At 40.6% G+C, this 18,495-nt stretch overlaps 1 protein-coding gene across 8 annotated transcripts in view; it reads left to right on the forward strand.

Moving 5' to 3' along the window:
* Positions 1–18,495, forward strand: part of MID2 (midline 2) — a 128,935-nt gene that overhangs the window by 64,812 nt on the left and 45,628 nt on the right. The gene's annotated exons all lie outside the window — the stretch shown is intronic.

Here is an 18,495-nt window from a genome sequence, read left to right on the forward strand (position 1 = left end):
CTTGGTGTAGGGTGAGGTTTGTTCTGTGCAATATTGTGTCCGCGACAGTATTATCAAGACTGCTCCTCCTCTTCCTAGCCTCTCCTCCCTTTGTCCCCACACACCTCATTTGGTCCTCACTCATCGCCTTGCCACTTACTCTTGTCATCAACAAATAAGATCTATGTTCAAGTTGTCTGTGAATTATAAAGTGTCATACAAGTATAAGGTTTTCAAAACTTGTTACCTACATGATATCTACATCAATAAAGCAGAGCTTCCAAGAGGAGTCTTTTCATAAGTGGATGTAATAAAAGAAAGATGTTATTTCTCCCTCTTTCTCAAGAGCATGGAACTTCAGCTGTAGCATTTGGTTTTGTGTTGATTTTGTTAAAGAGGCAATGGTAGGGCTTAAAGTCTAAACAGGGTTGGGTAAAATGTTATAGGACCCCTTCTGGGCAGTGACAAGATAAAAATTTTTCTAATTCTATTTACAACCTGATAGTCTAGTTCTAATCTTACTCATGTGACAGATAAATGTAATGGTTCAAGTAAAATCCCACCTAGGGATTTATATTTAAGAGAGTATGAGACTCTTGTTGCGAGAAGAATCTTATATGAGTAACCACTCTTGATTGTTTGGATTTCTTAAAGTATTGCATTTCTTAAAAAAAACTTTTTTTAATATTGGGGTGCCTGGGTGGCTCAGCCGGTTGAGCCTCTGACTCTTGACTTTGGCTCAGGTCATGATCTCACAGTTCGTGGGTTCCAGCCCCGTGTCAGGCTCTGCACTGACAGCGTGGAGCCTGCTTGGGTTTCTGTCTCCCTCTCTCTTTTCCTCTTCCCTGCTTACTCTCTACCTCTTTCTCAAAAAATAAATAAAAATACAAAAAAAAATTAAAAACAGTTTTTTAACGTTTATTTTTGAGAGACAGAGCATGAGCAGGGGAGGGGCAGAGAGAGAGGGAGACACAGAATCCGAAGCAGATTGCAGGCTCTGAGCTGTCAGCACAGAGCCCGATGTGGGACTCAAACTCACAAACTGTGAGATCATGACCCAAGCTGAAGTCGGACACTTAACCAACTGAGCCACCCAGGCACCCCTAAAGGACTGCATTTCTTAAAGTGGGGTGTACTTGGATGATGAGCATATCATGGCAATTTAATCCCTGCTGGGCACTCCCATTTGTGGAAGAGAGTGGCGCTATGTGGAGGGTACATAGGATACCAGGTGCGAGATTGTGGAATATCGTGGGAAATTTAGGGAGAAGCCCAAGGAATGGAAAGAAAGAATCGAACGTAAGTTGCAAAGCAGGCTTCTAGACTTGACTCTGCCATTAACTGATAGTATGAATTTGAGTAAATCATTTAGCTTCTCAGCTTCAGTGTTCTTACCTGCAAAATAAGAGCTTGAACTGACTACATGACCTTTGATGTGTCTTCCAGACTTCACAGGTCATGATTCTGTGAATGGTTACTTTCTTTATACTCTTTTTTTGCTCTTTGATTTCATCCTTTACAAGTGGGGAGAAACAAAACAGAAGGCATTTCAGAGTGCTTTTCAGCTAGTCAGAATCCCTCTGTGTTCCACTCAATCAAAGCTCCTGATTATGCTGCTAGATTACAGTATGAGAAACCCACACTGGTGGAGAGACAAGGAATCATTGTAAGCAGAAGACAAGATAAGGAATCCCTTGGCTTAGAATTTTCAATGATTGAGGGCAGGGTAATGGCTAATAGTGAATAAAATGTGGTTAGAAATTATAATTATCACCTTCCTCATTCTCATCAAAAAGACTATTAAGTATAGTGTCTGAGTTGTAGTCAAATTAGCCAGGTAAGCAGTTTATTCTCATTGCTTATTCATCCTAAGACCTCTCTAACATCTTATCATCCCGCCCCTGGGAAGTGTATCACTCTGACCAGCCTCACCCAAACATAGCCCTGTTGTGGCCTTTCCCAGCCCACTGCACCCATCAAACCTCTGTATGCAGGGCCCCACTCTTTTCAAGTAGCAAGGAGCTAGTCTCATAAAACAATGCATCATTGTGTTAATAGAGAACTACTCATTCTGGCCCCTCTAGGTAAAAGTGATGTTTTAACAGTGCCTTGTTTGAGCCTTCAGGAGATGACATGAGAGCTGCCAAATGGGAGGGAAGAGCAGCCCCATGATGAAACAGCAGAGGAGGTGATTAAGAAGCTCCCTTAGGGATGCTTGTTAAATCCATTGTATAGGCCTCTGTCTGTTCTGGCACACGAAAGGTCACCTTTTACTAATATGTATTTACGCACAGCACTGTGCTGGGTACCAAGAAAAGAGCACAGGCACAGTGTCTGCCCTCGGAAGGCTTACACGCTGCACACATCCACCCTGATACAGATATACATGTGCAGGAAATATAGATAATGGAATAAAATGTCAACTGACAGTTGGCAAAGAACCATGACATACTGCATTATATGTCGAGGGTGAGAGTGTATGTCGGGACTTGACTCCATTGGCTCTCCAGTTTTAGGATTCTGTCTTTGACAGGAACCATTCAGGATGGTTTATGGAAGAGCGCGGCTGGGCTCTGACATCATCCCTTCTGAAAGGTTAGGGATGTGCCCTAAACTGGCTCCTAATAATAGGGTGAATCCAGGGTACTCATTATACTCATTCAGCACAGAGCCTGTGTGTCCAGGAGGCTTTGGAACAAGGCCTGGGATTAGAAATGCAGTTAAAGAAGGGACTTGAGACTCCATAAATGCTTGTAAATAGTTTCCAAAATGAAATAAATAGTAGGATACCGTCTGCCATGAGAACTGGACACTAAAGGATGATTTGAGTTTTTTGCATTTTATCTAATCCAGATTTATCTATAGGGAATGACTATATTCACAGAGCAAAGCAGACCTTTCACTTAGGGTGGGGATGGAAGATACAAGCTAAGGCACTTCTGAGAAAACTGGAAGAGGCTATTTTCCTGCCAAACCTGTTCCTCTTCCTTATTGTCTGCAAATATTTTTGTCACAGACTGACTTTTCATAAAGGGGCCATAAATACTGCCTCTCTCTCTCAGTTCTCTCTCCTTGTTCTCTATTCTCCTCAAAAGTAAACAAAGCTGCACTCTTCCTATTATTACAGAAACAGAGATTAGGATCACCGCAGATTTGTTCGCTGAATTCTTCAGCAATTCAGCTTGTTCCCGTCACAGCCCAGCCTTCAGAATTCAGGGGATAGGCAGTTGGAAAATATTTTTTATTTTGGTTGGGACTGGAGAGCTCCGGAAGGAGGTAGAAGCAGAAAGAAGACTCCTTTAATCTGGTTAAAGGAGGGCATGCTTCGACTTTGCTCCTCTGGCCACTTGATCTCTATATATAGTTCTTTGTCCTGTCTCATCAGGCATCCTTTGTTGACATTGCCAAAGGAAATCTCTGTTTAATGCATAGCCAAGGGAAAATGTATACCAACAGATGAATATTTCCTCTTGGCTTCCAAGACTGCACCGTTTTGTGAATAACAAGCATTCCTGAAAACATCGAGGGGAAGAAAAATAGTTAAATACTTAGTAATCAGTCAGTCAACAACAAAGTGTTTCTGCAGCAGATACTGCATACTCAGTGTGGTGGGCAATTTGGGAACTATAAAAGAAACATATGCTGTTGATGGCCTCCAGGAACTTTGAAGTCCAGCTAGGGAAAACACTGTGTCTCTCAAGCAAGCGACATGTGTATGGGGAGTACAAATGAATGCAATGTAGGCTTTCCACTTTTACTTATTTAGTCTTGTCGGTAACTTCTGGGCACTGAGCATATGAAAGCACTTTCCTGGAGATTTTGTGTGCGCCCTGTTTTCCTCCCCTCTGGAACTGCTGCAGCACGGTTAGTCTATCCCAGGAGCTCCATGGGAAGATTGATTTCTTTCTGGCCCTTCCCAAGCCTTTTCAAGGAGCTGGGGGGCTTTCCTTAGTTGAGGGGAATTTCAGCTTTCTGTCTTGCCCCCAGCTCTTAGCTTCAGTACCTTTCAGAAGACTTACTGTGGGTGGCTTGGGTGGCTTGGTTACTTGAGTGGCTTACTGTTTGTACTGTGTACTGCAAGGGCATTTGGTTTGGGAAGGGCAAGAATAAATGCCTGACTGCTTTTCCAAGCATAAAAACAGGTGGCTTTTTTCCCCAGGAATTGATTTTTAAGAACCCCACTTCTATGGATTTCAGTAGATGGTCCTTTAGTGTTTTAGAGTGGTCAAGCTAGACGAGAAAATCAAATCTAAATCATTAAAGCACAAATCTGTTGTTGGAAGACTCTTCTCCAAGCCCCAAGGCCATGACAAAATTAAGCAGTGAATAGAGTGAACTAAGTGTAATCGGGAAATTTCATAGAGAAAATGCATTTTAGCCGAAGATTTAAGGAGGGAAAATAAAGTACTCCCTCTGCTGAGACAGTGTTTCATATGGGCAAAATGGTCTGCTACGCTCTGAGTGTATGCTAGGTAGATAGAGATAAATAGGAAATGGTCCCTGCCCTCAACTCAGGGAACTGACCTGGCAGGTAAATTGTCAAATATAGTGTCAAGTGATAATTATTGTAATGAAAGCAAAGTGCAAGATGACAGGCTAGCCTAGAGAAAGAAACACCTAAGTCTGCCCAAGGGACTTAGGAAAGAAAATAGGGTGAAATAAAAATGGAATTCTCTTGAAATAGGAGGAGAATTTTCCCAACAAAAATGAGGTGAGGTAGTGAAGGGGACCACGGTCAAGAACACAGAAGGGTAAAGAGCACAGAGATATGCAGGGCACCATTACAAGTTTGCTTCAGCCAGAATGTGCGATGTGAGGACCATCGCAAGAGATGAGTGTGGAGAAGTAGCTAGGGCCTAGATAATGAAGGACCTTGTAGGCCATGCATAGGTATTTGGACTTTATCCTGAAGACTCTGGGGAGCCATGGAAGGATTTAAAGCAGATGAATGACTGGATAAGGCCTGCACTTCAGGATTGCTCTGGCTGTAGTATGGTGGATAGAGCAAGGGTCAAGGGTCAAAAGTGAAAGCAAAGAGACCAACCAGTTAGGTGGCTTTTACTGATACAGGGAGAGACAAAGACCCAACCTAAGGCAGTGGTAGTAGGGTTAGGGAGGAGGGGATACATTCAAAACATTTGTGGGAGGTAGAATCAATATTACTTGGTGATCAGTTAGATGCAATGGGTGAAGGGGTGAGAAAATAGTAGGATGATCCCCACGTTTCTGGCTTGGGTCACTGAATGGGTGTGTCGCCTTTTAACTAAGTTATGGAGTACAGATGGAGTTAATTTTCTTTTTCTTTAAAAAAATTTTTTTAACATTTATTTATTTTTGAGAGACACAGAGAGACAGAGCATGAGTAGGGGAGGGGCAGAGAAGAGAGGAAGACATAGAATCCAAAGCAGGTTCCAGGCTCTGAGCTGTCAGCATGGAGCCCAACGTGGGGCTCGAACTCACAGACCTTGAGATCATGACCTGAGCTGAAGTTGGACGCTTAACCTGAGCCACCCAGGTGCCCCTCTTTTTATTTTTTAAAGGTTTTATTTTAAAGTAATCTCCATACCTAACGTGGGGCTCAAACTCACAACCCCAAAATCAAGAGTCTCACACTCTACCAACTGAGCCAGCCAGGCACCCCGAGATGGAGTTCTTTTTAGACATGAGAGGTTTATTGCGCTGTGGGTCAGACAGGCAGGTAAGTAAGTGGGCAGCTGGCTTGCTGGATCTGGAGGTCAGGAGAGAGGTCTGGGAAAGTGATAAAGACCTAGGACTCGTGAGCACCAAAGTGGCACATAAAGCCATGCAGAATGTGTAGAACGAGAAGACCCAGGACAGATCAGCCCGATTGTCACTCAGAATACAACAGACTCATCAATCAATGGCTTTATGTACCGTGTTTTGCAAGTTGCATATTATTGTTGTCTGTGGTCTGGGTGAGGACAGATGTCCATCTATGTTGTGCAAGTGTGTGTCCATGTGGGAATGGCATTGTGTGTATCTAGAATGGTATTTGCACATGCCTTTCTTTGTGGTGATAAGCTTTCCATAGAGCACACACGTGCTCTTACGTGCCTTTGCACATGCTATGTATTGGTCTGTTTCATAGGTGGCTGCCTGGGTGTTCATCTCGTGTGTGTGTGTGTGTGTGTGTGTGTGTGTGTGTGTGGAGGAGATATTGTAAAGAGGGTATATGTGGAAAGAAGAATGTATGTCTAGAGAGAGAACTGGTGGTTAAAGTGGGTCGTGAGGACATCTTTGACCTCTATATTTGCCCTCAGAGGGTTCTTTTCGAGCCTGTGGTATTTTCTCCATACAGGAGAAACCAGAATGCAACTGGAGGAGATTGCCCTGTTTCCAATCAGAAGTGTTGTCTCTTGTGTTTAGAGCAGGTTTCCCCTGTCTTCTCCTCTACTTCCCAGGCCTGTTCCGGCTTCTCCTTAGCAACATCAAAGGCACAAGCCAATCACTGGCTTTGGAATAATTTCTAAACTAATCAAACATTAGCTACAAAAAAATTGCATTTTATCAATGGGAGTCCATGTCGTATAAGAGCACAAAATTGCACTTTTAGCTCCTCCACTCCCCCACTGCATCCGAGTAATTGTGCTCCTGCACAAATCAGCAGATGCCTGGAGTGCATGAAGATGTCTTCTTAGAAACATGTCAGATGGAGGGGCAATCACAGGGCATGAGGAGGATTGGAGAAGGTGAGAGGACAAGGCAGGAAAGGAGTCCAATGGTAGATGGTGAGAGAGTATGTGAAAAAGAAAGGGAAAACAATCCCAATGTGCCAGTTTACTCTCAAGTGCACACACAACAGAGTTCTTGCCAAATTTGTGAGTGTGTTCTAGCATCTGAAGAGCTCTGAATTTTCTGGCCTCCTGGGGCTCTTCTGGGGTTCTGATTGCCACCCAGTCATCAGCCCAGAAACCTGAACTATTTTAGGATTCCATTGGCTTTCGAATGAAATGGAATTTATGTTTTATTGGTAGTGCAGAAAGAACATTTACATTGAAGGAGTAAAACACAAAAATCTGATCTCACACGTGAGTAGGCAAATTGTATATTGTCTGCATGCCAGGGAGTAGAATTAAACATCTTCATGCTTTCACACTCCATTTCTGTCAAAAACAGGTTATTGGCAGCAAACCATCTGAAGAAAACCACTGACCTACAGTGAGCACTGCCGAGTCCCATGCTTAATGCTAACCTACTGTATAGCTGCAAATGCAGTGACACACCATTAGTCCAGTAGGCAAAAGCAAATGGTATTCCCAGGGTTTTGCTGTTCATTATTTATGTTTTTTTAATGTTTATTTATATTTGAGAGAGAGACAGAGCATGAGTGGGGGAGGGGCAGAGAGATGGAGACAGAATCTGAAGCAGGCTCCAGGTTCCAAGCTGTCAGCATAAAGCCCAACTCAGGGCTCGAACCCACAGGCAGTGAAATCATGACCTGAGCCGAATTTGGATGCTTAACCCACTGGGCCACCCAGGCGCCCCCTTTTTAAAATTTTTTTAATGTTTATTAATTTTTGAGAGAGCATGAGCAGGGGAGGGGCAGAGAGAGAAGGAGACGCAGAATCCAAAGCAGGCTCCAGGCTCCAAACTGTCAGCACAGAGCCCGACATGGGGCTCAAACTCATGAGTCATGAGATCATGACCTGAGCCAAAGTCAGATGCTTAACTGACTGAACCACCTAGGCGCCCCATCCCCTTTTATTTATGGTCATTTGAGCAATAGAGAGTCAGTAAAACCTATGTCCCTTTTTCCTTTGTGAACCTTTATCAGAAAGTATTTATTAAACTCCACTGTGTGCTTAGCATTGTTTCAAGTGCTCCAGGAACTAGAGGAGGTATGTATGTCACTATCTTTGTCTTCAAGGACATTGTAGTCTAGGTGGAAAGCATAACTAACAGTATGAAGCAGCAGTAAGCAATACAAAAGAAAATGGTTGAGTGCTAAATTGTGTGAGACCAACTTGAAGTGCTGTAAGAATTCAGAGGATCAGGAGGTTGAAGAAAGCTAACGTTGTCATCACTGTCCTCAATAGCTGACATTTACTGACACTTCATATGTGCTAGCCATTGTGCTATGCACTTCACATGCATTATCTCATTTAATCCTCTCAGCTACCTCTGACATAGGTACTGTTGTTATCCATGTTTTTTTTCAGATGAGGAAATTCAGATAACTAAGTGACTTATCCAAGGGATGTGATGAGACCCGAGATTTAGAGAGGCAAGGAGGGACCTGATCCCTAAAGACCTTAAGAGTCACGTTAAGAAGTTTGGAATTCATCCCCAGGTCAGAGGGTAGCCAATTAAAAGTCAGTATGAAGCCATTTTTAAGTACGGGAACAGTGTGTTTTTAAAGAGATTTTGCTGTCTGGCTGCTGAATTAAGAACACACTCAGAAGATTTAAGACCAAAGAGACAGGGACCAGTTAGGGGACTATTGTAGCACAGCGGCTGGTATACAGTAGGCACTCAATGCACATTTGTTGGGTGGAAGGATAGTTAGATGGGTGGATGGGTGGATTAATTTTAAGGAACAAATTCTGGTGGACAGAACTAGTGAAGTAACAATAAAGGATAGAAAGGGATAGATTTGAGTTATAGTTAGGAAGTTATAGTTAGGAAGTAAAATGTATGGGATTTGATGATTAATTGGATATAGGGGATGAGAAAGAGAAGTTAGAATGATGCCCAGGATTTCTGAGGGGCCAGTGGTGCCATTCATTCATTTAGGGAACACCAGAGAAGAATCAGGTCTAAAGGAAAAGGATATGGGAAGGAGATGAGTTAGGTTTTGGAAACACTGAGTTCATGGTGCCTGTGGTTATGCAAATGAAGATGTCACTGAGCAGTTAGATATGTGGGTCTAAATTTCAGGATAGGGGTTTGGGATGGAAGTAAGGATAAGCAAGGCAAATGAAGATCTTTTTGGGGTGATGGAATTATTCTAAAGTTGGATTGTGGTAATGATTACACAGTTTCATAATTTACCATAATCATTGAATCATCCCCTTAAAACAGATGCACTTTATGGTATGTTAATTATATCTCAACAAGCATTTTAAAAATTAAAAAAAAAGATAAGCAAGGCACTGCCATATAGGTAGTATTGGGACCTTAGAAATGGATGAGATCACCTAAGAGAGTTCACGTGTTAGAACTCTCTGAATATACTGGCATTTAAGGCAGAAATGTTGGAGTGATCAGAAGGATAACCAGAAGAATTTGTGTCATGGAACCCGAGGGAAGAGAGTGTAGTATTTACAGAAGATTTAAATGGATGATCTCTTTCATTTTAATGATAGGAGAGACATAAATATTTTTATTTGCCAACAGGAAGGAGCCATTTGACAGGGAGAAGTTGAATTAAGGAAAGAGAGGGGAAGATGAATCAAGCGAGGACCCCAAGAGAATGGGACACAGTGCACAGGTAGAGGGATGAACTTTCTAGAGGAAGAGAGATATCATTCATTTCCTTGTAACAGACAGGAGGGAAAGATGGTTGGTTGAGGATGCAGGTATGTTTGTTTACTGGTTTGTTGTGAGAATTTGAGGGAATTCTGTAGGGTGAATTCTATTTTCTTTGTGAAGAAGGAAGTAAAATCACTTGCCATGTTTTTACTATGAGTGAGAAAGGAGGTGATGAGGTTGGAACTTGGAGGACTGTAAGATTTGAATTCACTGCGTAGATGTGGAGAGAGTTAAGAGAAATATAGGATCGGTAGGAAACATTGGGAACCCACTTGAAGCTGGACACTACGAATTTAAAGGGGAGTCAATCTATGCTTATGTGATCAGCATATAGGTCACACCTAAAACCATGAGAATGAAACACACAGGGAGAGTATGTTGGCTAGGTAAGAGGAGGGATGGAGATTGTCTATCTATCTATCTATCTATCTATCTATCTATCTATCTATCATCTATCTAATGTATTGTTATATTAGTGATCTAAACATTTTATCTGTCGCATGTGTTGTATTTTTTTTGTTTCAGTTTGCCATTTATCTTTATTTTCTTATGGCTTTTGGTTTTTTCTGGATTGTGGAGGAAGGTCTCTACTCCTTAAACTTTCTTTTCATATTTTTAGTGACTTTCTTCTTTTGTATCTTAAGTCTTTAATAGACCTGCAATTTATTTTAGGTTATGAGGCTTTACAGCTTATTTTAGGATATGAAGTTTTGTTTTCTTCCAGATGAATAGCTACAATGCCAAGACCATTTATTCTCACAAGAGTCCTTTTCTCATTGAATGGATCTGTCACCATTGGCATATATTGGGTTTCCATATGCACTTGGACCTATTCCAAACTACTCTGTTCCACTGATTTAATTTTCTGTTCATATGCCAATACCTGACTATTTTTGTTCTAGTGGATTTATGGTAACTTTTAATATCTGGAAATATCTATTATTTCTTTGCCATAATTTTCTTGCTATTCTTGGATATTTTATTGTCACTCTCTACATGAACCTTAAAATAATTTTATCCCATTACAAAATATACTCAATTTGGATTGTGATTATCATTGCATTAGAGTTATATATTAATTTTAGGGAGAAATGATGATAAATTTTCCTAGAGTTATAGTATTATCTCTGCATTTTTTAAGTTTTATTTTTGGGACCTCCTCTTTAATATTTCATTGTTTTCTTCAAATAGGTATAGTAGCTTTCTTGCTAAATTGGTCCTTAGGTATTTTATGGTCTTGTCCCTGTTGTGAATGGGAATGTGAAAAATGGGAATGTGAAATGGGAATGTGAAAAAGAATGCTTTTCTATTTCCATTTAAAACAGCATATGTAGAAAAGCTCTTGGTTTTATATATTTTCTTGTATATAATAGTCTTACCAAATTAAGTCTCTTAACTAAAAAAAAAGCTAGAGTCTCTTAGGTTTATCTGAAGTACCTCTGTTTCTTTTAAACCAATATTTATACCATTTATTTAATTTTCTCATTTTCTTTTGCCTCAGCTAAAACTTTAAAAATACTGCTGAATGGGGCGCCTGGGTGGCTCAGTCAGTTAAGTGTCTGACTTTGGCTCAGGTCATGATCTCATGGTTTGTGGGTTCGAGCCCCACATTGGGCTCTGGGCTAACAGCTCAGAGCCTGGAGCCTGTTTCAGATTCTGTGTTTCCCTCTCTCTCTCTCTGCCCCTCACCAGCTTATGCTCTCTCTCTCAAAAATAAACATTAAAAAAATTTAAAAACACTGCTGAATAATGGTGGTAATACCAGACATCCTTGCCTTGTTCATGATCTGGGAAACACTTCACCACTTTGTGTGATGTTTGTTATTTGTTTTTTAGTGTATTTAAAAATTATCATTTACTTAGAATTTATATCTGGATTGACTGCTCAGTTTTTTTAAAAAACCTTTTAGAGGGGCATCTGGGTGGCTCAATCGATTAAGCGTCCGACTTCAGCTCAGGTCATGATCTCACAGTTTGTGGATTCGGGCCCCACATTGGGCTTGGTGCTGATGGCTCTGAGCCTGGAGCCTGCTTCAGATCCTGTGTCCCCCTCTCTCTCTGCCCCTTCCCCTCTCTCTCTCTCTCAAAAATAAACAAACATTAAAAAATAAACAAAATAAATAAAAAATAAAAACCTTTTGGAATGTATTAATATAACCCTATATGTTGATATATTTTCTAATGTTGAATCATTCTTTTATTTCTGGAATAAACCCTGTTTGCTTATAGTATTTTATTCTTTCATTGCCCTTTTGGATTTCATTTTCTATTTTATTGAGAATTTTCCTATATATATTCAGAAGTGAAATCAATGTGTAGTCTTACTATTTCCAGTATCTTTTTTTAGGTTTCTTGTATTGTGGTTATACTAGATTGACCAAATGGATTTGGGAACTTTTTATCTTCCTCTGTGGTCTTCAGTAGCTTAAACAGCATGGGAACAATCTGTTCTCTGAAACATTTATGGAACTTAGCCTCAAAACCATTGGAACATGGGGTCTTTAAAAAAACTACACATCTTTTTTTTTTTTTTTTTTTTTTTTACAAAGCAAAACAAAACAACACAATACTAACAATGGAAAGGGGATATACTCATAGACAATGGTGTGCTGGTAAACATTTAATAATTGGCCCTCAAAAAAAGCCATTTTTAAAAATGAAATCCTCTGTTATGATTTATCTCTCTCTTTTAGTTAGTTAGTTTATTTATTTATTTAGAGGGAGGTGGCAGAAAGAGAGAGAGAATCTTAAGCAGGCTCCATGCTCAGCTTGGAACCTGATGTGGGGAGCAGTCACAGGAGCCTAGGATCATGGCCCTAGCCAAAAATCAAGGGTCGATGTTCAACTGAGTCACCCAGGCATCCCCCTTTTAGTTTATTTTATTGTCCTTTTCAAGTTTCTCTTAAGTTGAAAAGTTAATTCATTTATTTTCAATGTTTATACATTTTCCCGAGTAGATCTTTAACTGTATCCTATAGTTTTTAGTGTTTTTCCATTTTTTTCTATAAAATGAAGAATTCTAGTTTTGATTTCCTCTTTGATTCTAAAATTAGGGGTGTGTGTCTTAATTTCAGTGATTGAGGATTTAGGGGTTTATATTTTTGTTATTCTTATTTTACAGGTTTATGATAAGAGAAGGTAGACTATAAAATCTCTACTTTTTCAAATGTATCTGTATTATATTGTTCTTTGTGGCTAAGTACATGATCAATAGTCAATGTTCCATGAATAGAAGAGAATAAAGTGCATTTTCTATAGAGTACAAAGTTCTATACATCGCTATTACATTGTTTTACTGATAGATTAAAGTAAATCCTCTATATCCTTGCTTATTTTTTTAGAGTGAAACCTTACTTCAGCTGTCAGTTTCACATATATCTTTTTATCTTATCAATTTATCTATTTTTAAATGTTTATTTCTTTAGAGAGAGAGCGCATGCTTGTGGGTGTGCGAGTGGGGGAGGGACAAAGACAGAGGGAGAGAGAGAATCTTAAGCAGGCTCCGAGCTGTCAGCACAGAGCCCAACTCTGGGCTTGATTCCACAAACCGTGAGATCATGACCTGAGCTGAAATCAAGAGATGGAGGCTTAATGGACTGAGCCACCCAGGCGCCCCTCTCCATCTATTTTTAAGAGTATTTGTTTCCTAGAAGTACAACTGATAGTTTAAAGCAAAGGCACATTTTTAAAGTTATTAATACATATTGTCATCAATCTCTGTTCACCAAGGTAATTTATACTCCCACCAGAAATATACAAGAAAGCAGATGGGGCTTTCCTAAGTTTTCCTCTACCATGCTGTTTTGGAATGCTATTGAGTTCAGTCACTTACATTTGCCTTTTTTTGGTCTTTAAAAGAAAAATTCTTGGATGCCAGGCAGTAGTCAAAAACAGGAGCTCCCACTGGTTTGGGGTTAGGGTCATCAAAACGGACAGATGTCATCTAGTAGGACTAGTATTCCCACTGCAGATAAAACCATTGAGTCTTTAGGGTTTGGGTTGCCTCAGTACAGAGAGAGGTCAGAGAGATCAAGTGATTTTGATTAAGCAATTAAATATCCCCAGGTTGGCTCTTAAATAGCTCTCTCTACAATTCCTGCTGCCCCCACGCCTGAATCCCCAAGACTCTCACTGTCTTTGTTCTGTCCAATAATTGACTTTTTCTTCTCTTTAATATGTCTGTCAGTTTCTTGAAATTCATGAATGAAGGAAAACTGCTATACAGAGATCTGAATTTTCATAAAGAACATCCATTTCTGAAGATATAATTTTAAGGGTCAATAATTAGAGTGGGGGCAATGCACAGTACTGATGGCATTTTCTTTTTTTCCCCTACCATATAACAGTAGTATTTAAGAGTTCATTAGAAATACACATGGCCTTTGAAAACCCAGTATTAAATTCCTCTTCACAAAGTAATCTGACTCAAAAAAGTCAACTATAAAAGTACATTTTTAAATATAATTCAGAAAATGAATATGAAGCAATCATTAGATGAATGTTATTAAGGAATTATTTGTTCACTGTGATTATGCAACAAAATATCCTTTTATTTCTGAGATGTGATCCGAAATATTTAGGGTGAAATGGTGCAGTCTTTTGGATTTGTTTTAAAACATTCCAGGGGCGCCTGGGTGGTTCAGTTGGTTAAGCAGCCAACTTTGGCTCACATCATGATCTCTCCGTTCATGAGTTCGAGCCCCGCATCGGGCTCCGTGCTGACAGCTCGGAGCCTGGAGCCTGCCTCGGATTCTGTGTTTCCGACTCTCTCTGCCCCTCCCCTGCTCACGCATTCTCTCTCTCTCTGTCAAAAATATAAAAAAAAATTTAAAAAATTTAAAAAACCATTCCAGCAAAAGGGAGGGAAATAGATCAAACAAGTATAGCAAACTGTTGATAGCTATTAAAGCGGGGGAGGGGGGGGAGTACAAGGCATTTCATCATATTGTCAAGTTTTAAATATGCTTAGAACATTTCATAATAAAAATGTTTAAAATGATAACAGTTACATAACTGCAACCAGTAAAACCATGCTAAAATGTATAAAGAAAACATTTTAAACTTTTTCCTACCCCTCTCTCCATTGAAATCTTTTACAGCCTGGCTTATTTTTTGCCTACCAACTCCTTTTCCCTTAAAGTCACATTGTTTGAAGCTCCTCCATGAGGAAAATGTGATGACAGGGAAAGATCCAGGTGTGAAAACTAAACCACACTACTGTCCAAAGACAGTGCACAGGAAATTGGCTGCTAGTCAATGCATCCTTCCTTAGAAAATGCATTTGGAAGCTGGTGCTGGCAATGTGAGATCTGAACTCCAAGAGATCATAAACCTGAGTTCCTGCAGTATGATCATATTCAGAACAAGGTCAATGAAATCAGCCCACTATTCAAATGAGGCCAACACAACCCTTTCTTTAGGTTCCAGATGAGATTAACAAGAATGATTTATAGAATATAAATAAGTTCTGGGTAATAACTTAAGCCTTTCCATGATTTATTTAAAAAAAATTTTTAATGTTTATTTTTGAGAGAGAGACACAGACTGTGAGTGGGGAGGGGCAGAGAGAGAGGGAGACACAGAATCCGAAGCAGGCTCCAGGCTCCATGCTTTCAGCACAGAGTTTGACATGGGGCTCAAACTCACAAACTGTGAGATAATGACCTGAGCCAAAGTCACACACTCAATCGACTGAGACACCCAGGCACCCCAAGCCTTTACATGATTTAGAAACACATTTGTGTGTGCACACATACACACTTACAAGCCATAAGTACCCAGACTATCTCAATTAACCAATGAAAGATTATGGAAATTTCAACTGATAAATGATCAAGTGTTGAAATGTCAGCCAACTGATTTTACGCTAAGACAAGTAAGTGTCCACATAAATCAAAGCCTGACTTTCAGTTTTCTGGGAAAGAGGTACTGAATATTTCCAGACTAGCCTAGCAACTGGAGGTGGTAGAGGAGTGGGTAAGGGCATTTGTATTATTTAACTACTACTGTGTTCCAGGTTCTGTGCTAAGACCTTTATTTCTATTTTCTCATTTGATTCTTCCAGCAACCTGTGAGATACGGTGATGTTGTTTCTGTTTTACTCATCAGAAAGATGGGCTCAGAGGTGTTGATTGACTTGTTTGAGGTCACTCAGCCTGTAAGTGTCAAAGCTGGAATTCAGACTCAGGCCTGCTTGACTTCAAATCCAGAGCTCTTTCCACTCTACTTTGTTGCCTCCTGGGAGGAAAAGGTGCTGAGAAGAAATGAAAACTTAGCACACAAAAGTCCTCAAAAAGAAAAAAAAAAGAATGCAGGGTTTTTTTGCTCAAAAAGAAAAAAAGTTATAGCTACAAAGAGAGTGATCAAAGGGCAGGATAACTCTGATGGTTAAAGTGAAACAGGGAATCTGAAGGAGCCCTGGCCTTGGGATTAGAAAGCTTAGTTTGGGTTGTAACTTCATCACTTGCTAGCTTATATGACTTTGATAATTCACTTTTACCTCTCTAGAGATTGGTTTCCTCATTCATAAAATTCAATAATGCCTGTCCTATCTATTTCATGAAGTTGTTATAGAGATCAAATATAGAGACCAAATCTATCTGAAAGCTCTCTCTAGTGTACACCACAACAACTATAGAGCTATAACAACTACACGACTGTAGTGAATGATTTCTTTGACTAACAGTAGCAGTGTGTTAAGATGATCACCCCTTTGGAATTTCCCAGAAAATTGAGATTCCTTGTCCTTTGCTTTATATTTTCTCTAGAAGCTACTGTATCTCCCAAAGTGAGGAATGGAGCCCTGAGCCCTAGGCAGAAAGCAAAGACCCAAAGTAAATTGCACTCTGTGCCCCCTCATATCCTCACTGATTGTATATAGGTGAATCGTATTAAGAGGGACATCAAAGGCAGACCTGTAAGGGAAAAGAAGCTCCAAAAAGGTTGCCTTTTGTCTGAGCAAGTGTGATGATGGACACACAAGACCTACTTGCTTTGTCCTGGAGGCGGTGAAGAGAGATTATGGCTTACAGGCATTATGTACCTGGAAACATACATGAACACACACTCACATGTATGTGAACCTCGGGACTTTTCACCTTAAGGCAGCATCCATCAGGATAGGGTGCCTGGGTGAACCAGTGTAACCTACAGCTATCTCTGGTTCCAGTAGTACTTTCATAATACCACACTCTCTGTTCATATTTTTGACAGCTGCCTCTCATCCTTCCTCATCAATACCACAGGCAGGCTGACTGGTAGATTCCCAGCTCTGTAGCACAGGGATTGAATGTGGGAGGGTGCAGACTCATCAATGCATTAACAAGTTATTTTAATGAGCCTACAAAGTATAGAGCTCTACTCTGCTTGGAGCTGAGAGTGCAGGACAGATGGGTTCCTCTCCCTCAGGGAGCACTGCAGAGGAGGCTAAAATGGAATGTAATTACGGTACTGTATTCTAATACATGAGGGAATGTGCTAGGTAGCTTTCTTGATCACATACCTGTTTCTTTGAGACTCAACCTAATATTTTGGGGGCTCTGAGTCTGGGGGATTGTGTGAATTATGGGGGAACCCAGAGCAGAAAAACAGAGAGTAACAAGCTGGGGCCAGCCAAATTTCTTCCCAGCCAAGGATGTGAAATGTAATTGGCGTTTTTAGCAGAAATCAGCAGCTGACCTCCCTCTTGGCATCAGCTTCCTGCTCTGAATGGAGGGAGTAGGTGATAGTCGGCTCCAAGTAGGAAGAGAGGCCATCTTACCTGCAGAGACAGGGCAAACCCTGTTCAGTAGTATGGAGGTAACTGCATTTGGGAATGAGGTCTAGGTACTTAAAGTGTGAGGAGAAGAAGAGTAAGAAAAAGAGACATGGCAATCTCTGAGACAAGCAAATAGTGACCCAGTATTTCCAGAAAGGGAAAGCAGACAGAGGAATGGAATAAAAATAAAGCAGATGGTGGAACAGTGCTCACTTGTTTGTTCTGCAGAAAAACCCAGAAGATATAGTGGTTACAATAGTAGTAATCATGGTCACTGTCATCACGATAGTAGTTGTAGTAAAGACAAAACAAAACAGAAACAACTATTCGACTACCTATCATGATTCAGAAAATGTATTAGGTGCTTTATTTCTGTTATTTAATTTAGTAAGCATGTGCAAAACCCTTTGAGGCCAGATGCCAGTATTATCCTCATTTACAGAAAAGGAAACTTAGTCCACTCACCCAAGACCAAACAGGTGGTTGGGAAGCAGCAGAACCAAGAGGCTAATGTGAGGCTGTCTGACTTCAAAGCCCATTATTTTAATGAGTTCCATTTTTAATTTTGGTTTTTGGTTCAGTAATGGGGAACCCCTACCCCAGGATTCCCAGGGACCCTTCCCAGAGAGCCCCTGCACACCTCCTCTCTCCTTCTCATTGTCTTTCTCTCTCTCCCCATCCCCACCAAGATAACCTGACTAAGGGCTCTCCTTGGAACCCACTAGCCCCTTGGGCTTTTCACTGTACAAAACCCTTAGCTCTAGTCTCTGTCCTCACTCATGAGGTACTTGGGGCTGCTGGAAATATGTTCTCAAAACATCTTTTTTACTTAGTCATGGAGTTGAGTATTGTTCAGAAGCCTCCCTTCTCACTGATGTGCTCATATAGAATTCTTCAAGCCCTTGTCCTGGGGCTCTTTCCTGGAATTCTCCATCTTCTTTCCCTATCCCCCACTCTTCTACCCCACTCCACCCTTTCAGCGTGGAAGCAATATAGGCCTTTCTTAAGCTATTTTTTTTAACATTTATTTATTTTTGAGAAAGAGAGAGAGAGAGAGAGAAAGCATGAGTGAGGTAGGAGCAGAATCCAAAAGCAGAATCCAAAGCAGGTTCCAGGCTCTGAGCTGTCAGCACAGAGCCTGACACGGAGCTTGAACTCACACACCATGAAATCATGACCTGAGCCAAAGTCGGATGCTTAACCCACTGAGCCACCCAGGCGCCCCTTCTTCAGCTATTTTTACTCTTCCACTGGGCCCTTGCTTCTTC

The sequence above is a fragment of the Acinonyx jubatus genome, chromosome X (genome assembly GCF_027475565.1).
Source record: "Acinonyx jubatus isolate Ajub_Pintada_27869175 chromosome X, VMU_Ajub_asm_v1.0, whole genome shotgun sequence".
In the NCBI taxonomy this organism is placed as follows: domain Eukaryota; kingdom Metazoa; phylum Chordata; class Mammalia; order Carnivora; family Felidae; genus Acinonyx; species Acinonyx jubatus.